The 23,778-nt window shown below is 38.8% G+C and overlaps 1 long non-coding RNA gene and 1 other non-coding gene across 4 annotated transcripts in view; both read left to right on the plus strand.

The window, feature by feature from the left end:
• LOC133774585 (uncharacterized) overlaps nt 1–23,778 on the plus strand; it is a 142,983-nt gene that overhangs the window by 102,952 nt on the left and 16,253 nt on the right. The window lies entirely within an intron of this gene.
• Nucleotides 10,485–10,648, plus strand: LOC133774750 (U1 spliceosomal RNA). The gene has a single exon (XR_009868145.1). It is a non-coding gene; the product is annotated as a U1 spliceosomal RNA (small nuclear RNA).

Below are 23,778 nucleotides of genomic sequence, written 5' to 3' on the forward strand. Positions count from 1 at the left end.
ACGGCGCCGGCCTTCCACTGTGTGTTTAAAACATGCAGCCTGTGTATAGTATGTCTATATTTTGTCTAGATCGGTATGTAGCTTTTAACTTTTTTGGTGTCATGTAGTGCTTTAAGTGATGAAAGAGATTTATGTCAGTCAACTTTTCATGACCCCAAGTATGAAGAATACTCTAAGAGGGAAGATACTTAGAAAGGAAGAAAGTTTATTTCCGCATACAATTTGGAGGTTCACAGTCCAAGAATCAGCCTCACTAGTTCAGGCATCTGGTGAAGCTGGAGGATGGTGGAGGGGGATCATACTACCAGCCAGGAAGCAGAGAGAGAGAGAACAGCAGGGCCAAACTCGGTTTATACAACCCACCCTGCTGTGAGAACTACCTTCTGTGGGCAAGCCCCCAGTGACTTAAAGACCTCCAAATAGGCCCACCTCCCATACATCATAATCAAATAAAATCTCCACCCTTAATCCATCAAGCAGTAACATAAGCTTTTTGGGGTATAAACATGTGCATGAGTTGGGAAGCCAAATCGTGTTTAAATGATAATATCCTTGGGCTGCTGCTGTGGTGCCATAGGTGAAGCCACTGCAGGTGAAGCTACCACCTGTGAAACTGGCATCCCATATCAGAGTGCTGTTTCTAACCCTGGCTGCTCTGCTTGTGATCCAGCTGCCTGTTAACTTGCCTGGGAAAGCTCCTGTCACCCAATGGGAGACCTGGAATGGAGTTCCAGGCTTCCGGCTTTGACCTGACCTAGCCTTGGTCATTGCAACCATTTGAACTACTGCATCTCTTATTCTCTCTGTCACTCTGCCTTTCAAATAAATAAGGTAAATCTTTAGATTTTGCCAAAACATTGATTTTTTTTGTGTGTGTATGGGTTTATAAATGTATGTGTATATATATGTGTGTGTGTGTGTGTTTGTGTGTGTATGGATATATAAATGTATGTGTGTGTGTATAAATTTCTAGATATCACCAGAATGCTTCATAAATTTAAAGGAAAAAGTAATGTTTAATTTTTTTAAAGGTTGGATTTTAAGAATTGAAGTGAGAACTTTAATTATTGCATCCACTTCTAGATTTTTCAATCATTATCTTATGGAACATTAGTTTTATCTGCCTTTCTTTAGGTTCTGTTAAAAACTATTGATAATCAGTAAATTAGTTATTGCCTTCTCATTTATTTAGTTCTTTACTGCTGGAATATTTTCACATCCACTATCATATGCAGGCTGAATAATTCAATCATTACAGTTATTAATTTCCTTCATTTATGTAATTAGTGGCTCTGCATATGGAAAATCTGGGCACAAATTCCAGCATCACTATTTACTAGCTTTCTGAACCTAAATAAGTTATCCCATTTCTCAAAGCTTCTGTTCCCTCCTTTGAAAAGCAAGGAGGAAGAGGGGTTTGTAATAATACCTACCTTATAGTTTTGTAAGGAGAAGAGGAAATAGGAAAGGGTTTAGCATCATGCCTGTTACCTACCCAACAAATGCTGGTTCCTATGACCTTTTCAAGCTCTTTTCCTCTACTAACTGTTCCTAATAAGACATGCAGCTATTTATTAAATAAATTCACTCTTAAATGGAAATACAGTTAGTAGAAATGCTCTGCTAGATTGATTTTTTGTAGATGTTTGCAGAGGTCTGGGGTACTGTCTGTGGCACTTCAGCATTGTCTCACTGGTGATGGTCATCTACTTATGCCCATGTCTTTTCTCCATTGTTTACATGAAATATTGCATGATTGTTGCTCAGTGAAATGGCTTCTAACAAAAAAAATTTGTTTATAATAGTTCAATGTAGAAAATTCAAATATTCTTGAAGAACAGCATTAGCTCCTATAGGTATGATAAAAAATCTATGAATATCACCCAAGTTAGAATGGCTGTCATAGAGAAATCAACAAAAAACAAATGCTGGAGAGGATGTGGTGAAAAAGTTATCCTAATCCACTATTGGTGGGAATGTAAACTGATAAAGCCACTATAGAAGACAGTATGGAGATACCTCAAAAATCTGAATATAGACCTCCCATATGACCCAGCTATCCCACTCCCGGGAATTTACCCAAGGGAAATGAAATCAGTAAACAAAAGAGCTATCTGCACCTCGATGTTTATTTCAGCTCAATTCACAATAGCTAAGACATGGAATCATCTAAATGCTCAACAAAGACTGGATAAAGAAATTATGGGGTATATATACCATGGAATACTACACAGCAGTAAAAAAAATGAAATCTGGTCATTTAAAACAAAATGGATCAATCTGGAAAGCTTCATACTTAGTGAAATAAGCCAGTCCCAAAGGAACAAATACTATATGTGTTCCCTGATCTATGAGAATTAATAGCATGCCTAAAATGAAAGCTATAGAAATGAAACTGACACTTTGAGAAACAATGACTTGAACAGCCCTCATCTTGACTGTCAAGGAACAGTTTTGTATTTTTTTCCTTTCTCTTCTTCATACTATATGTTGAATTTTTTTAAGTTTTTATTTGATGAATGCATTTTTTCATAGATACAACTTTAGCATAGAGTTAGTCATATGTATATAAAGTCAATTGAAAATGCATCTCAGTAAAAAATAAGAGGGGGAATAAGAGAGAGAGGAGGAAGTTTGTGACTGTAAAGCTGTATAGTTCTACATACAGTTCTATGGATTTACTTCTATGGGTACAGTTTAAAAACTTGTCATGGGACTCCAAATCTCATTAAAATTGGTGGTAAAAATGCCATCTTAAATGTTAAAGTGATCATATTAATCGTTAAAGTGAACATATAGGTAGGATTAAGTGTTAAAGAGATTATATAAATAGCATCAAGTGCCTGGTAATAATAATAGATAGAATTAAAAAGGAGGAATGCCCAACATGGGAAGCAGTCCACACAGCAGACTCATAGAATGACAATCACTTTAAGTAATGTTCTGACCACAGAATCAGCCTTTAAGGCATTTGGATGTGGCTTAAAAGCCCGTGAGAGCATGTCAGGCATGGAAATCCAAGATAGTATGGCAAAAATGTTCTACATGAAGGGTCTCTGTGAGTGAGACCTCAGTGGAAATAAGGGGCCATCAAAGAAGGATGTACTTTTCTCTAAAGGGAGGAGGGAACTTCCACTTTACTTATGGCTTTGCCTAAATACTGACGGAGTTTGTGAACTCAAGAGGCTTCCATAGCCTTGGCAGCTCATGTCAATAGCATTGGGTGATCACTGACGTCATAAATAAGAATTTTAATTGTTAAATTAACAATAGAAGTCACTGTGGACTTACTCTTCATGTAGGACCTTTGTCCTTAATGAGTTGTACTATGAGAATTAACTGCAAAACTTCTTCTCAAACAGTACTTTATACATTGTGTGTGTGTGTGTGGGTGCAAACTGAAACAGTACTTTATACATTGTGTGTGTGTGTGTGTGGGTGGGTGCAAACTGTTGAAATCTTTACTTAGTATAGGGTTGGTCTTCTATATATAAAGTTAATTAAAAATGAATCTTAATTAAGAATGGGATGGGAGAGGGAGTAGGAAGTGGGATGGGAGTCAGGGTGAGAAGGTGGGTATGGGGGAAAGAACCACTATATTCCTAAAGTTGTACCTATGGAATTTGCATTCATTAAATAAAATCTTTAAAAAATCTATAAATATCACTTGTAACCAAAGGTAAACACTAGTTATTTTCATGTGATTTTTGTAGACTAAACTCTTTTGATATTTGGATATTTTTCCTATTCTGCTCCTTTTATTGGTATGCACACCTTTATACATAAAAGAATTGTTTTCATTTTTAAAAAATTACTTTATTTATTTGATCAGGGAAAACAAATGATATTTGTCCCTTTGGGACTGGCTTATTTCACTCAGCATGATGTTTTCCAGATTCCTCTATCTTGTTGCAAATGACCAGGTTTCATTGTTTTTGACTGCTGTATAGTATTCTATAGAGTACATGTCCCATAATTTCTTTATCCAGTCTACTGTTGATTGGCATTTGGGTTGGTTCCAGGTCTTAGCTATTGTGAATTGAGCTGCAATAAACATTAAGGTGCAGACCACTTTTTTGTTTGCCAAATTAATTTCCTTTGGGTAAATTCCAAGGAGTGGAATGGCTGGGTTGAATGGTAGGGTTATATTCAGGTTTCTGAGGAATCTCCAGACTGACTTCCATAGTGGCTTAACCAGTTTGCATTCCCACCAACAGTGGGTTAGTGTCCCTTTTTCCCCACATCCTCTCCAGCATCTATTGTTGGTAGATTTCTGAATGTGAGCCATTCTCACCGGGGTGAGGTGAAACCTCATTGTGGTTTTGATTTTCATTTCCCTGATTGCTAGTGATCTTGAACATTTTTTCATGTGTCTGTTGGCCATTTGGATTTCCTCTTTTGAAAAATGTCTATTGAGGTCCTTGGCCCATCTCTTAAGTGGGTTGTTTGTTTTGTTGTTGTGGAGTTTCTTGATTTCTTTGTAGATTCTTGTTATCAACCCTTTATCTGTAGCATAGTTTGCAAATATTTTTTCCCATTCTGTCGGTTGCCTCTTCACTTTCCTGACTGTTTCTTTTGAAGTACAGAAACTTCTCAATTTGATGCAATCCCAAATGTTAATTTTGGTTTTGACTGCCAGTGCTTCTGGGGTGTTTTCCAAGAAGTCTTTGCTGGTGCCAATATCTTGCAGGGTTTCTCCAATGCTCTCTACTAATTTGATGGTGTCGGGTCATAGATTTAGGTCTTTAATCCATGTTGAGTGAATTTTTGTGTAAGGTGAAAGGTAGGGATCTTGCTTCATGCTTCTGCATGTGGAAATCCAATTTTCCCAGCACAATTTATTGAATAGACTGTCCTTATTCAAGGGATTGGTTTTGGATCTTTGATCAAATATAAGTTGGCTGTATATGTTTGGATTGATTTCTGGTGTTTCTATTCTGTTCCATTGGTCTATCCATCTGTTTCTGAGACAAATATCATTTGTTTTCCCTGATTGGTGACAACTAACTGAGCACCAAAGGGGAAACTTGATGAAGTGAAATGGACACTATAAGAAACAATGACCTGATCAGCTCTTGTCCTGACTGTTGATGTACAATGTAATACTTTATCCTTTTTAGTATTTTGTTGTTGTTGTTGTTGTTCTAGTACTAGTGGTTGAACTCTGTAATTAACACACAATTATTCTTAGGTGTTGAAATTTTAACTGAAAAGTGATCCCTGTTAAATATAAGAGTTGGAAAAAGAGAGGGAGGAGATGTACAATTTGGGACATGCTCAATCGGACTTGCCCCAGTTGGTGGAGTTAGAAATGTGCCAGGGGATTCCAATACAATCCCATCAAGGTGGCATGTACCAGTGCCATCTCACTAGTCCAAGTGATCAATCTCAGTTCACAATTGATGACTCTGATAGGTCTAAGAGTCAAAGGGATCTCACAAACAAGACAAGTTTCTGCAAATACTAACTGATAGAATAAAAAAGGGAGAGAATGATCCAACATGGGAAGTGGGATATCCAGCAGACTCATAGAAAGGCAGATGTCCTAAATAGCACTCTGGCCTCAGAATCAGCCCTTAAGGCATTCGGATCTGGCTCAAGAGCCCATGAGAGTATTGTAGGCATGGAAAGCCAAGACACCCTGGAAAAAAAAAAAAGAATACCTAAATGAAAGATCTCTGTGAGTGAGATCCCAGTGGAAAGAACGGGACCATCAAAGAAGGAGGTACCTTTCTCTGAAGGGAGGAGAGAACTTCCACTTTGACTATGACCCTATCGGAATAAGATTGAAATCGGCAAACACTAAAGGCTTCCATAGCCCTGGCAGCTCATGACTAGAGCCTAGGGAGATTACTGACGCCATAAACAAGAGTGTCAAATTGTTAAATCAACAACAGGAGTCACTGTGTACTTACGACTCATGTGGGATCTGTCCTTAATGTGTTGTCCAATGTGAAGTGATGCTATAACTAGTACTGAAACAGTATTTTTACACTTTGTGTTTCTGTGTGGGTGCAAACTGATGAAATCTTTACTTAGTATATACTAAATTGATCTTCTGTACATAAAGATAATTGAAAATGAAAAAAAAAAACCTGGTGTTAAATGGAAATGGCATAGAAAATTAATTAATTTTTAAAAATATCATGTAGGATCTCTGTCCTTAATGTGCTGTACACTGTTATTTAATGCTATAACTAGTACTCCTACAGTATTTTTTCACTTTATGTTGCTATGTGGGGGCAAACTGTTGAAATCTTTGCTTAATATATACTGAACTGATCTTCTGTATATAAAGAGAATTGAAAATGAATCTTGATGTGAATGGAAGGGAAGAGGGAGCGGGAAAGGGGAGGGTTGTGGGTGGGAGGGAAGTTATCGGAGGGGAAAGCCATTGTAATCCATAAGCTGTACTTTGGAAATTTATATTCATTAAATAAAAGTTAAAAAAAATAAAAAATAAAATTATTTTATTTATTTGAAAGGCAGAGTTACAGAGAGAAAGAGGAAGAGATAAAGAGATCTTTCATCTACTGGTTCACTTTCCCAAATGGCCGCAATGGCCAGGGCTGGGCCAAACTGAAACCAGGAGTCAGGAGCTTCATTCCTGTCTTCCAGGTGGTTGCAGGCACCCAAGTACTTGGGCCATCTTCTGCTACTTTCTCAGGCACATTGGCAGGATGGAGGTGTCAAAATGGGGTGTTGGAATTGCAAACAGGGGCTCAACCTGTTATGCTACAACACCAGCCCCTGTTTTCATTTCTGATTATTTACCTAGGATCATTCTTTGTAGTGGAATTACTGGTCAAAGAGAATGAACTTGCTATATATTACCAGGTAGCCTTTGAAAAAAGTACCAAGTTATATTCCTACCTGCGTTAAATGTGAATTTCTGACAAAAAAAAGTGAATCACCTTTTGAATATACAGTTTGGCTAGTTGTTATGTCTGTTGATTAGTGGACAGTTTGTACTAATTGATTTTTTTCTAACTGATTCATTTTGGCACTAAAATAGGAAGAGGCCAAATAACATTCCATTGACCCATATGATTCTGCCTGGGATTTTCAAAATGGTAACTTTTAATTTTCAATTAATGTTTAAAGTAATATCTGGTATAAGTGGTAACTGGTATATCAATTTGATATAGCCATATCTTGATTCTTGTATTGTTATGAGATCTTTTCAAGGCTAATGTCTATAGTTGTTTTTAGAGGAAAATGAGATTCTTCTAATGTGCAATTACAGTATTTGCATTATTGGCAATATACATTATAGAGAGACTTAAGGGTAAAAATCAGCTCATTTTATTTTGCAATAAAATCAGAAATAGGAAAAATATGCTAACTTGATAATATCTAATGAGAGAAATGTTCCATGCAGATGTCTGTTTTTCTATTAATCCCTAAAATGACTGTATGCTCTCATTTAATATGAGTGACATCAGATACAACCGTGTTACTAGGAGTGACACATCCACTTGCAGAAAAGATAAGCACAATATGAGTTTGAAATTTTAATAAATTCTATTTTAAAGGTGATTTAAATCTTTAGCTAATGTAAGATTTGAGATTTCAACAAAGATGTAATATCTATGTATGCTACTTCTGAGAGTTATTTAGGTATTTTTCTCTTGGTTAGCTGCATTTAGCACAACTTGTAACATACAGAAATGAGAACTGGGTCCCATGTAATGAGTCTTTTATGGGACACAGAGAAATATTTTATTTAGTTGTTTTTCAAACCTCCATCTAGGCATACTGGTTTATTTTTTATTTTTTTTCCTTTTTTAAATTTACTTTTTAAGGAATAAAAATTTCATAAGTACAACTTTAGGAATATAATTATTCTTCCCATCATACCCGCCTTCCCACCCACACTGCCACCCCTCCTCCTCCTGTCTCTCCCCTTCCCAGTCCCATTCTTCACTAAGATTCATTTTCAATTAACTTTATACACAGAAGGCCAATGCTATACCAAGTAAAGATTTCACCAATTTGTGCACACATGCACACACACAAAAAATACTGTTTGAGAACTAGTTTTACAGTTAACTCTCATAATACAACTCATTGAGGACAGAGATCCTGCATGGGGAGTTAGTGTGCAGTGACTCCTGTTGTTAATGTAACAATGACACTCTTATGTATGATGTCAGTGACCACCCAAGGCTTTTTTTAAAAAATATTTTTATTTATTTATTTGAAAGGTAGAGTTACAGACCGTGAGAGGTAGAGACAGAGAGAAAGGTCTTCCTTCTGTTGGTTCATTCCCCAGATGGCCGCAACGGCCAGAGCTGCGCCAATCCGAAGCCAGGAGCCAGGAGCTTCTTCCCAGTCTCCCACGTGGGCACAGGGGCCCAAGCACTTGGGCCCAAGCACTTGAGCTGTCTTCTACTGTTTTCCCAGGCCATAGAGAGAGCTGGTTTGGAAGAGGAGCAGCCGGGACTAGAACCGGCACCCATATGGGATGTTGGCGCCTCAAGCAGAGGATTAACCCACTGCGCCACAGTGCCAGCCCTCCCACCCCCCAAGGCTTTTGCCTTGAGCCACCTAGGCTATGGAAGCCTTTTGAATCCACAAACTCCGTCAGGATTTTGACAAGGCCATGAGCAAAGTGGAAGTTCTTTCCTCTTTTTAGAGAAAAATGCATCCTTTGATGGCCCCTTCTTTCCGCCAGGGTCTCACTCACAGAGATCCTTCATGTAGAACAACTTTTGCCACAGTGTCTTGGCTTTTCATTAGGCATACTGTTAACCAGTTTTATTTTATTTAAAAATCTTGAAAATTTTAATTTTCTTTTTTTGAAAAATGGAGTGATTGGGGGGGGGAGAGAGTGGGAAAGAGATGTTCTATTCTCAGATTCACTTCTTTTTTTTTGTTGTTTTATTTATTGAATGCATTTTTCATAGGCACAACTTTAGGGATATACTGGTTCTTTCTCGCATACCCACCCTCCCACCCTGACTCCCATCCCACCTCCCTCTCCTTCTCCCATCTCCTTCATTATGGTTCATTTTTAGTTTGATTTTATATACAGAGGACCAACTCCATGTTGAGCACAGATTTCAACAGTTTGCACATACACACCCCCCACACTACATATAGAGTATAGTTTGAGAACAAGATTTGCAGTCGATTCTCATATTACAACTCATTAAGGATGGAGGTCCTATCAGATTCACTTCTCAAATGGCCACAAGAGCCAGGGATGGACCAGGCTGAAGGCAGGAGCCTAGAATTCCATCCAGGTCTCCCAGGTGGGAGGCAAAGGCCCAAATAATTGTGCCATCGTCCATTGCTTTCCCAGGCACTTAAGCATGGAACTGGTTTGGAAGCAGAACAGCCAGGATTTGAACTGGCACTCTGATATGCCAAAATGTTGGCTTCACTTATTTTGTTTTTATTATAGTATATAGATAACATGGTCATATACTCTCAAATAACACAAAAGGCACATAATTTTCATTTTTGTAATCATAATTTGGGATTTTTATGTTTTCTTTGTATACTGGATACCTTTCCATATTTATTGTATTACACAGATAGCAATGCCATATTTCATTGTGTTAACATCAAACTAAAAAACCTGAAAAACAGAATATTTTGCTTCTATTACTGTTGTTCTAGATTTTTGTTCTGTAAATACTCTTTATGTTTGTGAGTTATTTCACAATGGGAATGCTTTAGGGAGATGTATTTTGGTCAGATTAGGCTGCTACCCAATTTTTTGTATTTTATTCTCAAAGCATTCAAATATTTTTATTTGGAAAAAGATTCTTATTGAAATACTATCTTTTGTTCTTTTGCTATTTATCTAGAAAGTGAAATGCAATTTTTTATATTTTTAATTTTTAATTATTTTCTTTTCTAAGATTTATTTATTTGTGTGAGATGCAGAGTTACAGACAGGGAGAAGGAGAGACAGCGAGTTCTTCTATCCGCTGATTCACTCCACAAATTGCTGCAACTGCTGATGCTGGGCTGATCCAAATCCAGGAACCAGGAGCTTCTTCCAGGTCTTCCACGTGGATGCAGGGGCTCAAGCACTTGGGCCATTTTCTACTGCTTTCCCAGGCCATCAACAGGAAGCTGGATCAGAAATGGAGCAGCCAGGACTCAAACTGGCACCCATATGGGATGCTGGTGCTGCAGGCAGATGCTTAAGTTACTACACCATAGCACCATCGCCTTAGTTTTTTAAACAGACTCAATGTGATTTGTAGATACAATTCTAAGAACATAATGATATTCTCTTCCTCCTTCCCTTCCTCCCCTTCTTTCCTTCTTTGCTCCCACCCATTTTCCTCCTCCCCCCTCCCTCCCTCCCTCTCCCTCTCTCTCTTTCTTTCTCTCTCTCTTCCTCCCTCCCTCCCTCCCTCCCTCCCTCCCTCCCTCCCTCCCTCCCTCCCTTCCTTCCTTCCTTTCTTCCTTCCTTCCTTCCTTCCTTCCTGTCTTGTTTCTGAGATAACATATTTTTAAATTACACACTTACATGGCAGGGGAGACACCATGATCAGGCAGGTGGTTTTCCCAGGGTGAGGCTCTTCCATTGCACTGTGGGAGTTCTGATCCCTGCAATTTCCCCAAATGTGGGAAACTCAACTGCATAATTTGTGGTAGTGGGGGACTGCGTTCACGCTCTCCCCTGTATTCAAAAAAATAAATAAAATTTAAAAATTACATTACAGTAAAAAAGCTGAATACTTCACCAAATAGGAAATTTAACCAGTAAAGAGAAAAAGACTTCAGTTTAATGGGAATACAAGACAATAGCTATAAACAATAATTGAGTGGAGAAATGACCATTTCACCCATATACTTAAATTTAAAATAATCCCAGATCAATAGTAGTATAACATTCTTAACCATTGGTTTGACAGAGGTATAAAATGAAATTTTACAAAACTGTATTTGCAGCAAAACTGACACAGACATTTCTGTGTTTTTGCTTTTTTTTTTTAATTTTGGCTCCCAAATATAAGGGAGAACATGTGGTATTTGTCTTTCTGGATGCAGCTTATTTTGCTCAACATGATGCTCTCCATTTGTGTTCATTCTGCTACAAATGGTAGAATTTCATTTTATACAGCTGAATAATATTCTGTTGTTTATATAAAGCACATTTCCTTTAGCCATCCATCTGATGATGGACACCATGGTTAATTCCAAATTTTGGCTATTGTGAATGGTACCGCTATAAACATGGTGGTGCAGATATCTCTTTGATACCTTGTGTTCAAGTCTTTTGGGTATATACCTAGCAGTGGGATTGCTAGATCATACGGCATGTCTAGCTCCACTGTTTAATGAAATCTCCACACTGTTTTCCTCAGTGGCTGCACTAATTTACATTCTCACGAACAGTGTATAAATGTTCCCTCAGGTCTACATCCTCCCCAGCATTTGTCTCTGTGTTTTGGATTTTGGCCATTCTGAAAGGGATGAGGTGATATCCTATCGTGGTTTTGATTTGCATTTCCCTGATAGCTAGTGATGTTGAGGATTTTTTTCATACATTTGTTGGCCATTTATATTTCTTCTTTTGAGAACTGTCTGTTGAAGTCCTTTGCCCATTTCTCAACTGGATTTTTTTGTTATTGTTGAGTATTTTTAGTTGCTGATATATTTGGGATATTAATATTTTGTCAGATAGGTAGTTTGCAAATATTTTTTCCCATTATGTTGGATGTCTCTTCACTCTATTGTTGCTTCTTTTGCTCTGCAAAAGCTTTCGAGTTTGATATAGTCCTATTTCTATAGTTTTGCTTTTGTTGTCTGTGCTTTGGACACGTCTTGGAATGTTTCACCTGTATTTTCTTCCAGCAACTTCACATTCTCAGGTCTTAAACTTAGGTCTTTGGCCCATCTTGAGTTGATTTTTGTATATGGTGAGAGATGTGGATCTAATTTCATTCTTCTACATATATACACCTAGTTTTGCCAGCAATATTTGTTGAAGAGAGTATCTTGCTAACTAAAATTGTGACATATCTCTTCACTGTTTGTAAATATGCTGTGGCACTAATACAGACAACAATAACCAGGTGTTAATATTTTGCACTTGTCATGTCTTCTATTAAGTGTATGTCAGCACAGTTCCAGCTTTAGTGAAGATCAGAAAGAGACAAATAGGGCGGCGCCGTGGCTCAACAGGCTAATCCTCCGCCTTGCGGCGCCGGCACACCAGGTTCTAGTCCCGGTCGGGGCACCGATCCTGTCCCGGTTGCCCCTCTTCCAGGCCAGCTCTCTGCTGTGGCCAGGGAGTGCAGTGGAGGATGGCCCAAGTGCTTGGGCTCTGCACCCCATGGGAGACCAGGAGAAGCACCTGGCTCCTGCCATCGGAACAGCGCGGTGTGCCGGCTGCAGCGCGCTACCGCGGCGGCCATTGGAGGGTGAACCAATGGCAAAGGAAGACCTTTCTCTCTGTCTCTCTCTCTCACTGTCCACTCTGCCTGTCAAAAAAAAAAAAAAAAAAAAAAAAAAAGAGACAAATACACATAGTCACTCTTCTGCATTGCTGTTAGAAATGTTCCTTCTTAGAGCTGCCCCTGCCAGCTCTGCACACGATAACAAAGACTCAAGGATTATGACTGTGGGGAACTGGAAACAGGAAATAAGGGAAGATGTAAAGCAGTGCATCAGACCAAGGTTAACTATTTAAGGGTTCAACATGTATTTCTTGAATTTTTGCTGTATACAGATGTTATGCTAGCTTTTGTGGAAGATGAGTAAGATACTTTTCTGGCCTAAAGAAACTACCAAGCTCGATGAACTGCACGACCTTTTCCTACATTGAGATTCTGTAATACCAACTCTTGTTGGTTTTTCCTATGACTGGTTACTACATTTATACAGAAGGAAGTAATTTTAGGGAGTGCCCAAAACAAATTTTCCCCAGAATATCTATATCAATGAGCCAAGTGAGCCCAGTTAATCACTCCTTTGGGTTAAAGAATTATCTGTTGGTTGACTCCGTTAAATGCAAATTATTATCTAAGAGGTATAGCAAAAGATTCTGCAAGACATTGAATTTATTTAGATGAGGAAACAAAGACTAGAACATGAAAAAAGCAACTTTTTGATATTAGGCAGGTGCAAGTCAATTGAGTAGAGCACTGCGCTATTGATGGCCAGCCTTAGAGAGATGCCTGTCAGTGTGGGATGGTACTTTAGAAGCTAAGAGGTAGAATGAGGGCCCCAAGGAAGGGATGTCAAAAAGGAATAAAGGGTACCTTGGAAGGGATGGCATAGTTCAACTAAGTGTGCAATTCTTCTGTAAGCTGAGCTTGTGTATAAGACCTGGGAAGACTGATGGGGAAAAGTCTTGAGCTCAAAGATCCAAATGAGGGGCTCCATTTGACCCATCTGTACTAGGCACCTGATTTTTAATTTGTGAAATTAATTTCTATTCTTCCTCTTTTAAGTCTGAAACTTACATTTGTAACTGGAATTAATCTAAGCACAGTTACTGAAATAACAGAATAAAAATTTTAATGTTATTTAAAAATAATTACCTTGTAAGTCACCATGTAGTTTAATAAATCTTAATGCCTTGTTGCTTGTAAATATGCCTGCTAGTTTTTTTTTAAGTTAATGTATTCTTTTTTTTAACTTTTATTTAATGCATATAAATTTCCAAAGTACAGCTTATGGATTACAATGGCTTTCCCCACCATAACTTCCTTCCCACCCACAACCCTCCCCTTTCCCGCTCCCTCTCCCCTTCCATTCACATCAAGATTCATTTTCAATTCTCTTTATATACAGAAGATCAGTTTAGTATATATTAAGTAAAGATTTCAACAGTTTGCACCCACATAGAAACACAAAGTGAAAAATACTGTTTTAGTACTAGTTATAGCGTTAAATCACAATGTACAGCACATTAAGGACAGAGATCCTACATGGGGAGTAAGTGCACAGTGACTCCTGTTGTTGACTTAACAAATTTAACACTCTTGTTTATGGCATCAGTAATCACCCTTGGCTTTTGTCATGAATTGCCAAAGCTATGGAAGCCTTTTGAGTTCACTGACTCTTATCATATTTAGACAAGGTCATAGTCAAAGTGGAAGTTCTCTCCTCCCTTCAGAGAAAGGTACCTCCTTCTTTGATGGTCCCGTTCTTTCCACTGGAATCTCACTCGCGGAGATCTTTCATTTATGTCATTTTTTTTTTTGACAGAGTGTCTTGGCTTTCCATGTCTGAAATACTCTCATGGGCTTTTCAGCCAGATCCAAATGCCTTAAGGACTGATTTTGAAGCCAGAGTGCTGTTTAGGACATCCGCCATTCTATGAGTCTGCTGTGTATCCCACTTCCCATGTTGGATCTTTCTCTCCCTTTTTTGTTCTATCGGTTAGTATTTTCAGACACTAGTCTTGTTTATGTGATCCCTTTGATTCTTAGTCCTATCATTATGATCAATTGTGAACAGAAATTGATCAAATGGAATAGTGAGATGGCATTGGTACATGCCACCTTGATGGGATTGAATTGGAATCCCCTGGTATGTTTCTAGCTCTACCATTTGGGGCAAGTCAGCTTGAGCATGTCCCAAATTGTACATCTCTTCCCTCTCTTATTCCCACTCTTATATTTAACAGGGATCACTTTTCAGTTAAGTTTCAACAGTTAAGAATAACTGTGTATTAATTACAGAATTAAACCAATAGTATTAAGTAGAACAGACAAAAAAATACTAAGAGGGATAACGTATCAAGTTGTTCATCAACAGTCAGGGCAAGGGCTGATCAAGTCACCGTTTCTCACAGTGTCCATTTCACTTTAACAGGTTTCCTGTTTGGTGCTTGGTTAGTTGTCACCAATCAGGGAGAACATATGATATTTGTCCCTTTGGGACTGGCTTATTTCACTCAGCATAATGTTTTCCAGATTTCTCCATTTTATTGCAAATGATGGGATTTCATTGTTTTTGACTGCTGTATAGTATTCTATAGAGCACATATCCCATAATTTCTTTATCCAGTCTACTGTTGATGGGCACTTAGGTTGATTCCAGGTCTTAGCTATTGTGAATTGAGCTGCAATAAACATTAAGGTGTAGACCACTTTTTTGTTTGCCAATTTAATTTCCTTTGGGCAAATTCCAAGGAGTGGGATAGCTGGATTGAATGGTAGGGTTATATTTAGGTTTCTGAGGAATCTCCAGACTGACTTCCATAGTGGCTTAACCAGTTTGCATTCCCACCAACAGTGGGTTAGTGTTCCTTTTTCCCCATATCCTGGCCAGCACCTGTTGTTGGTGGATTTCTGAATGTGAGCCATTCTCACCGGGGTGAGGTGAAACCTCATTGTGGTTTTGATTTTCATTTCCCTGATTGCTAGTGATCTTGAACATTTTTTCATGTGTCTGTTGGCCATTTGGATTTCCTCTTTTGAAAAATGTCTATTGAGGTCCTTGGCCCATCTCTTAAGTGGGTTGTTTGTTTTGTTGTTGTGGAGTTTCTTGATTTCTTTGTAGATTCTGGTTATCAACCCTTTATCTGTAGTATAGTTTGCAAATATTTTTTCCCATTCTGTCGGTTGCCTCTTCACTTTCCTGACTGTTTCTTTTGAAGTACAGAAACTTCTCAATTTGATGCAATCCCAAATGTTAATTTTGGCTTTGACTGCCTGCGCCTCCAGAGTCTTTTCCAAGAAGTCTTTGCTGGTGCCAATATCTTGCAGGGTTTCTCCAATGCTCTCTACTAATTTGATGGTGTCGGGTCGTAGATTTAGGTTTTTAATCCATGTTGAGTGAATTTTTGTGTAAGGTGAAAGGTAGGGATCTTGCTTCATGCTTCTGCATGTGGAAATCCAATTTCCCCAGCACAATTTATTGAATAGACTGTCCTTACTCCAAGGATTCATTGCTAAATTTTACCAGACATTTAAAGAAGAACTAACTCCATTTTTTCTCAAACTATTCAGAACAGTCGAAAAAAATGGAATCCTCCCAAATTCTTTCTATGAAGCCAGCATCACCTTAATTCCTAAGCCAGAGAAAGATGCAGCATTGAAAGAAAATTACAGACCAATATCCTTGATGAACATAGATGCAAAAATACTCAATAAAATTCTGGCCAATAGAATGCAACAACACATCAGAAAGATCATCCACCCAGACCAAGTGGGATTTATCCCTGGTATGCAGGGATGGTTCAATGTTCGCAAATCAATCAATGCAATCTCAATAGATGCAGAGAAAGCATTCGATAAAATTCAACACCCTTTCATGATGAAAACTCTAAGCAAACTGGGTATGGAAGGAACATTCCTCAATACAATCAAAGCAATTTATGAAAAACCCATGGCCAGTATCCTATTGAGTGGGGAAAAATTGGAAGCATTTCCACTGAGATCTGGTACCAGACAGGGATGCCCACTCTCACCACTGCTATTCAACATAGTTCTGGAGATTTTAGCCAGATCCATCAGGCAGAAAAAGAAATTAAAGGGATACAAATTGGGAAGGAAGAAGTCAAACTATCCCTCTTTGCAGACGACATGATTCTTTATTTAGGGGATCCAAAGAATTCTACTAAGAGAATACTGGAACTCATCGAAGAATTTGGCAAAGTAGCAGGATATAAAATCAATGCACAAAAATCAACAGCATTTGTATACACAGGCAATGCCATGGTTGAGAAAGAACTTCTAAGATCAATCCCATTCACAATAGCTACAAAAACAATCAAATACCTTGGAATAAACTTAACCAAGGATGTTAAAGATCTCTATGATGAGAATTACAAAATCTTAAGAAAGAAATAGAAGAGGATACCAAAAAATGGAAAAATCTTCCATGCTCATAGATTGGAAGAATCAACATCACCAAAATGTCCATTCTCCCAAAAGCAATTTATAGATTCAATGCAATACCAATCAAAATACCAAACACATTCTTCTCAGTTCTAGAAAAAATGATGCTGAAATTCATATGGAGACACAAGAGACCTGGAATAGCTAAAGCAATTTTGTACAACAAAAACAAAGCCGGAGGCATCACAATACCAGATTTCAGGACATACTACAGGGCAATTGTAATCAAAACAGCATGGTACTGGTACAGAAACAGATGGATAGACCAATGGAACAGAATAGAAACACCAGAAATCAACCCAAACATCTACAGCCAACTTATATTTGATCAAGGATCTAAAACCAATTCCTGGAAGTAAATGTATTCTTCCTTGCTTTGGTTTTTCTTGACTAACTGGCCAAACTGTGAACTTCATTATGAATTTCTACTAAAATTTTGTTTGACAGTTAACCTTTCTAGGACTCATTTTGAATTATCGAAATCCTGGTCTACCAGTAACTCCATGTGGAGGTATTTAAAATCAGTAATTTAGTGACTACATTAAAGATCTCTTTCATGTGCGATCCCAGTGGAAAGAAGGAGCCATCAAAGAAGGAGGTACCTTTCTCTGAAGGGAGGAGAGAACTCCACTTTGTTTATGGCCATGTCTATATATTGATGGAGTTTTTGGACTCAGAAAACTTCCATAGCCTCGCCAGCTCATAACAAGAGCCTCAGGTGACCTCTGACGTTATGAATAAGAGTGTCAACTTTTAAATCAACAACAGGAGTCACTGTGCACTTGCTCCCCATGTAGGACCTCTGTCCTTAATGAGTTGTACTATGAGAATTAATGGTAAAACTTGTCTTCAAACAGTGCTTCGTACTTTGTGTTTCTGTGTGGGTGCAAACTGTTGAAATCTTTACTTAGTATAGAGTTGGTCTTCTGTATATAAAGTTAATTAAAAATGAATCTTAATGAAGAATGGGATGGGAGAGGGAGTAGGAGGTGGGATGAGAGTGGGCGTGGTAAGGCGGGTATGGGGGGAAGAACCACTGTATTCCAAAAGCTGTACCTATGAAATTTATATTTATTAAATAAAAGTTTTCTAAAAAAATAAAATCAGTAATTTGAACTTCTAGAGTGTGCTATTATTCTGTTGACTACTGTTAACAGACTAGAAACTGCTCTTCAGAGAGTACAGTTGAACTCCACGCCCAGGGTCATTTGGTGAGCGCTGGAGAGGGGCACATATACACAGTCATGCGTCTGGTGAGGCTGTTTGTCATGTGTCATGTCTTTTAACTTAAACAAGCACCAGCGTCAATTTAATTTTTTTTTAAAAAGGTTGTATCAGGCTTAGGATTTTATCAAACATACTTTAGTGAATGAGTTTTGATTTTTTTTTTTTAGAATTGGAAAATGAGGATAGAAGTAAAATATTTTGACTGTAATTTAAAGACATATTATGGAGAACTAAGAAGACAAGCAGACAAAATCCCAAAGCATTCAGAATTGATGATGTGGGAGGTGAGAGGGTGTGGCTTCATGATTCTTTGTATCAGTCTGCTGCCTTCATTATGAGTTCTTGACAATGCTGCTGCTGTTGGGGTTGTCCTTGGCGTATGAAAGATCTACTCTTAGATTTTTCTCAGTAGAGCACTTTTCTTCAAGTCTACTGTACCACAGGAAAAACAATGTTTTGAGGGCAAATGTGCAAGAAACAACATATGACAGAAGATGCAAACAAAGAGGAGGAAAAGAGGGTGAGATTGGGTAGGTATTGAAAGAGGCAACATGAGGGCAAAGTTGATGAGAAGGACACTGGGTAGGATGAAAAAAGATGGATTTTTCTCTGTTTTGCTTCTGCCATCTGAGACCTGACCTTCTCTCATTTGCAACCATCCCTCTTACCATCCTCCAGCTAGTAAAAACTTCACTCTACTTCTGGTGCTAATTCAATTTCTCCAACCTTTTACCTCTTATATTCCCTGGAATTCTAGGCTCCCATGGTCGCCATAGCCATCACTGGTCATCTTCCTCCTCATTCCACTCTCAGTAGAGTTTCTACAAAGCTTCCCTGGAATAATCAAATCTTCCCATTTAGTTCAGTGGATGTTAATTTGGTGTAACCTTTTAACAGGCCGTGTCATATGTGCTGGTTGGAGCATGTCCTTATGGGCCTTACAACAGATAAGAAAATGCAGGTTTGGTTTGCAGTAGAAGAGACCATTCAGCAGTTAGAGAATAAAAAATATATGTTACTTTCTTTGTGGAAATTGTATTTAAGCAGAAGGAAATGAGGGACTAAGGTATAAGTTTCAGGGCAGGATGTACCCTGTGGTGAGATCATTCACGTGCTTAGTCTCAGGTTGGCTGTGTTCAGGCATCCGCGGGAAGCGGAATGGATGGAGGGAAAAATGGTGAAAAATGAGGTTAAGAGTAGGCATAGACAGATCATGAAAAGGCTGATGTGCCACAGAAAAGGGCTTGGACTTTTCTGTTAAGGGTTGAGAGCCGGGAAGCAATGTGATCTCACTTCATTCTGGAAATCTTTTCTCAGATGAAAGCAAAGTGGTAGGATATTAGGAAGGTAGTAGGAGAATTTTGAGGCACTTATGCAGTTGGATTTATTAATATAAATGCTGCAGTAGGAAAGGGAGGCAGTTGCTTAGGGACAGTTTGACTGGACAACATTATTTCTTTGTTAATGCTTTCTCCAGTGTAAGCCAATGGATTCTGGTGTTAATTGTATTTATTTAAATATCTGCAGAATGAGTTAATTTTACTCACTTTGTTCATTGTTGCACATTGTCTACACTTGTATAAAAATAATTCATTTCTGGAAAATGAGTTTGGGAAACTTAGTATATATGTTTGATAACTCAGTTTGTCCAGTAAAATTATTCCAGCGATCATCTGAGAAGCCTAGCTCTGTAGACACTGAGAAGCAGTTATTCAAAGTATCATGCTCTGGTGGCCTGTGTACAGGACATGTTACAAAATCCAATATTTATTTGGCCTTACTCATCAAAAAAAAGCCCCCTCATTCTCTTGATAATTTCCTTGCTTTGAGGCTTTCACATCACATTGTAGAAGTACTCCCCAGTGTACACAGTCAGATGTTCTAGAATTTTTTTTAAGATTATTTATTTATTTGAAAGAGTTACAGAGAGAGAGGGACAGACACACAAAGAGATATTCCATCCTCTGGTTGACTTCTCAGAATGCCACATGACTGGAGCTGAACAAAGCCGAAGACAGGAGCCAGGAGCTTTTTCCAGGTCTTTTAGGTGGGTAGCAGGGGCCCAAGCACTTGGGCCATCTTCTGCTGCTTTCCCCTACTCATTAGCAGAGAGCTGGATTGGAAATGCAGCAGCCAACATGAAGCAGCACCTATACAGGATGCTGGCATTGCAGGAGGTGGCTTTACCCACTATGCCACAATGCTGGCACTTCTTTTTCCTTATGTTTTTGTATCTTATTTTGAACCCCTATTCCTTTCCAGGGTGAGAAATTTTAATGTCAGTTTGAAGTCTCACTTTTCCCTGTTGCTTTGCTAATTCTTATACTGGCAGTGGGTCCTACTAGTCATCTTCAGCTTTCTAATGTGGGAGCATCTGTTGAAATGTTCATTCTTCATATAGTTAGTTGACCATTACAGGTTGCGGCTGCCTCATCCCTCATTCCCATCCACCAGGTTTTATTTGGTAAAACAACTCTGCAACTTCCACACTATTGGTGCATTGCAGTCTTTCTGTGGGTCCCAAACTACATGGAAATGTAGAGAATTCGAGACTGCTATTTGTTTAAGCCCTCCCTGGGTTGGGAAGTTGGGGAGACTGAGGGAAACTCTAGGAGGATGAGACCTGGTGTGCCCCACACAGTGGCCATCCAGTCCTGCAGGATCTTCCTGCCTTCCTGAGTCATTACCTAGGAAATAGGATGCAGATTGCCTCGGTTCTCTTGCAAAAACAGTGTCTCTATCCCTTGTTCCCTTGACTCTTTCCCATATTTTAGGGTGTCTTTCATCATCAGGAGGGTGAGAAAGGCTTTTTTAAAAAAATTGAATTTGACTCGCAAAGCTACTTTTGGGTCAGTTTGCACAGTATTGTAAAACTTGGGAGAAATGACACAAAAGTCTGACTTCCCAGATACCTGCTAGGGGGAAAACAAGCTGACAGCCGTGGGAGCACGTTTCCGTGTGGTGTGAATCAGCTGGAGCTGCCTGGTGGCTCCTCAGTGTTGCCTTGCTTTGTGTTATTCGCCTGCAGGACTCTGGTAAGCACATGTTTTGAGTCTTCCCCATTACTTTTAAGGTCCCAGGCTTTTGAAACTTTTAGGTCAGGAAGGAGACTTCTTATTTCTGCTTTCTGCCATCATTTCTTTTCTGAGGCTGGGTGTACCTATCTACTGCTGAATCGATCTAGAATCAGAATAATCAGGAAAAAAATTGATTAGTATTTAAATAATGTTAAGCCAATGCAAGATGCTATCAGAATTTTATCTTACTAATTTAAAACTGTTTTGTCAAATTGATTTCTAAAATCTGTTTTATTGAGCTATACATGAAATAAGATTCATCCATTTTAAATGTACAATTAAATTGTTTTCCAGAGTTATTGTGTCACTTTATGTTCCTATCAGCAATATATGAAAGAAAGTTGAATTGCTCCAGCATGTTGCTATCATTTGGTGGTGTTAATATTTTAATTTTAATCACTCTAGTAGATACATTGCATTTAAATTTCATTGTGGATTTAATTTGCATTTTTTTAGTGATGAATGATATTAAACATTTTATATGCTAATATTTCATTTGTATATCTTTTTTGAAAAAGTATCTGTTTAAAGCTTTTGTCTATTTTTAAAATTTGATTTTTCTTAGTTTTGAGTTGTAGTTGCATTTATGTATATGGATGTAAGTTCTTTATTTGATATCTAATTTTCTTCGACTTTGGCTTGCCTTTTCATTTTCTTAATGTTTTTTCAAAACCAAAAGTTTTTGCTTTGATGAAAGCCATTTTGATGACTTTTTGTTTTTATTGGTCATGTCTTTTGTTTCCTGTCACTAGAATTTAACTCAGTGTTACAAAGGTTTTCTCATGTTTTCTTCTAGCAGTTTTTTTTTTTTTTTAAGATTATTTATTGGGGCCAGCGCTGTGGTGCAGCGGGTTAAAGCCCTAGCTTGAAGTGCTGGCATCCCATATAGGTGCTGGTTCTAATCCCGTCTGCTTCTCATTTGATCCAGCTCTCTGCTGTGGCCTAGAAAAGCAGTAGAAGATGGCCCAAGTCCTTAGGCCCCTGCACCCTTGAGAGAGAGACCTGGAAGAAGCTCCTGGCTCCTGGCTTTGGATCGGCGCAGCTCCAGCCATTGTGGAGTTTGGGGAGTGATCCAGCGGATAGAAGACCTCTCTCTCTGTCTCTAAAGCTGTCTTTCAAAAAAAAAAAAAAGATTATTTATTTACTTGAAACAGAAAGGGACTGGGGGAGAGGGAGAGAGAAGGGGGTGGGAAGAGATCTCCCATTTGTTGGTTCACTTTCTGGATGTCTGCAACAGCAGACTTGGGCCTGCTGAAGCCAGGAGCTGGAACTCCAACTGGGTCTCCCACATGAATGGCCCAGACCTAAGTAATTGGACTATCATTCGCTCTTTCCCAGGAGCATTAGCAGAAAGCTGGGCTGTAAGAGATGTAGTTGGGACTCAAACAGGCAATCCAATGTGGGATGTGAGCCTTCCACAATAGCTTAATCTGCTGTGCCAGAATGCCCACCCCTCTTCTGGAAGTTTTTTTTATTTTTATTTTTTATTTTTTTATTTGACAGGTACAGTTAGACAGTGAGAGAGAGAGAGACAGAGAGAAAGGTCTTCCTTCCATTGGTTCACTCCCCAAGTGGCCGCTATGGACGGTGCATTGCGCCAATCCGAAGCCAGGAGCCAGGTGCTTCCTCCTGGTCTCCCACGAGGGTGCAGGCGCCAAAGCACTTGGGCCATCCTTCACTGCCTTCCCGGGCCACAGCAGAGAGTTGGACTGGAAGAGGAGCAGCCGGAACTAGAACCTGGTGGTGCCCATATGGGATGCTGGAGCCACAGGCGGAGGATTAGCCAAAGTGAGCCACGGCGCCGGCCCCTTCTGGAAGTTTTGTAGATTTTGTTCTTACATGAAATCTGTAATCCATTTTGAGTTAATTTTTTAAAATTTTTATTTATTTGAAAATTCAAGTTACAGAGAAAAATGGAGAGACAGAGAGCGATCTTCTATCTGTTGATTCACTCCCCAAATAGCTGCAACAACTGGGGCTGGGCCAGACTTAAGCCAGGAGCCAGGAGCTTCATCCAGGTCTCCCATGTGGGTACAGGGGCTCAAGGACTTAGGCCATTCTCTGCTGCTTTCCCAAGCACATTAGCCCAGAGCTGGATCAAAAGTGGAGCAGCTGGAGCTTAAACCAGCACCCCAAATGGGATACTGACATTGCAGGCAGAAGCTTAACTTTCTATGCTACAACTCCAGCCCAGACTTAATTTTTATATGAAGTGTGAGGTAAAGGTAGAGTTTCAGCTTTTTTTTACAGGTGGATACCTAGTTATTCTAGCTTTCTTTGTTAAAGAGACAACTCTTCCTGATACTATGTTGCATTGATGAATTTCTTGGAAGTCAGCTGATCATGGTTGTGTTCTCAATTCTCTTTACTACTAATCTGAGTCTTATTGTGTGTGTGTGTGTGTGTGTTTCAATTTTATTTAAGTTATTCAAGTTTCATGTATTTCATATGTACAGATTTAGGAACATAGTAATACTTCCCACCCTACCCTCCCTCCTGCCCACACTTCAACACTTCTTCCTCCTCCCTCTCCCATTCCCACTCTCAACTTTTACAAAGATCTACTTTGAGTTTACTTAATGACCTTAAAGTTAACCCTACATTCAGTAAAAGAGTTCAACAAATAGTAGGAAGAAAAAACAAACACTGTT

This window comes from Lepus europaeus, chromosome 15 (assembly GCF_033115175.1).
Source record: "Lepus europaeus isolate LE1 chromosome 15, mLepTim1.pri, whole genome shotgun sequence".
NCBI classification, from domain to species: domain Eukaryota; kingdom Metazoa; phylum Chordata; class Mammalia; order Lagomorpha; family Leporidae; genus Lepus; species Lepus europaeus.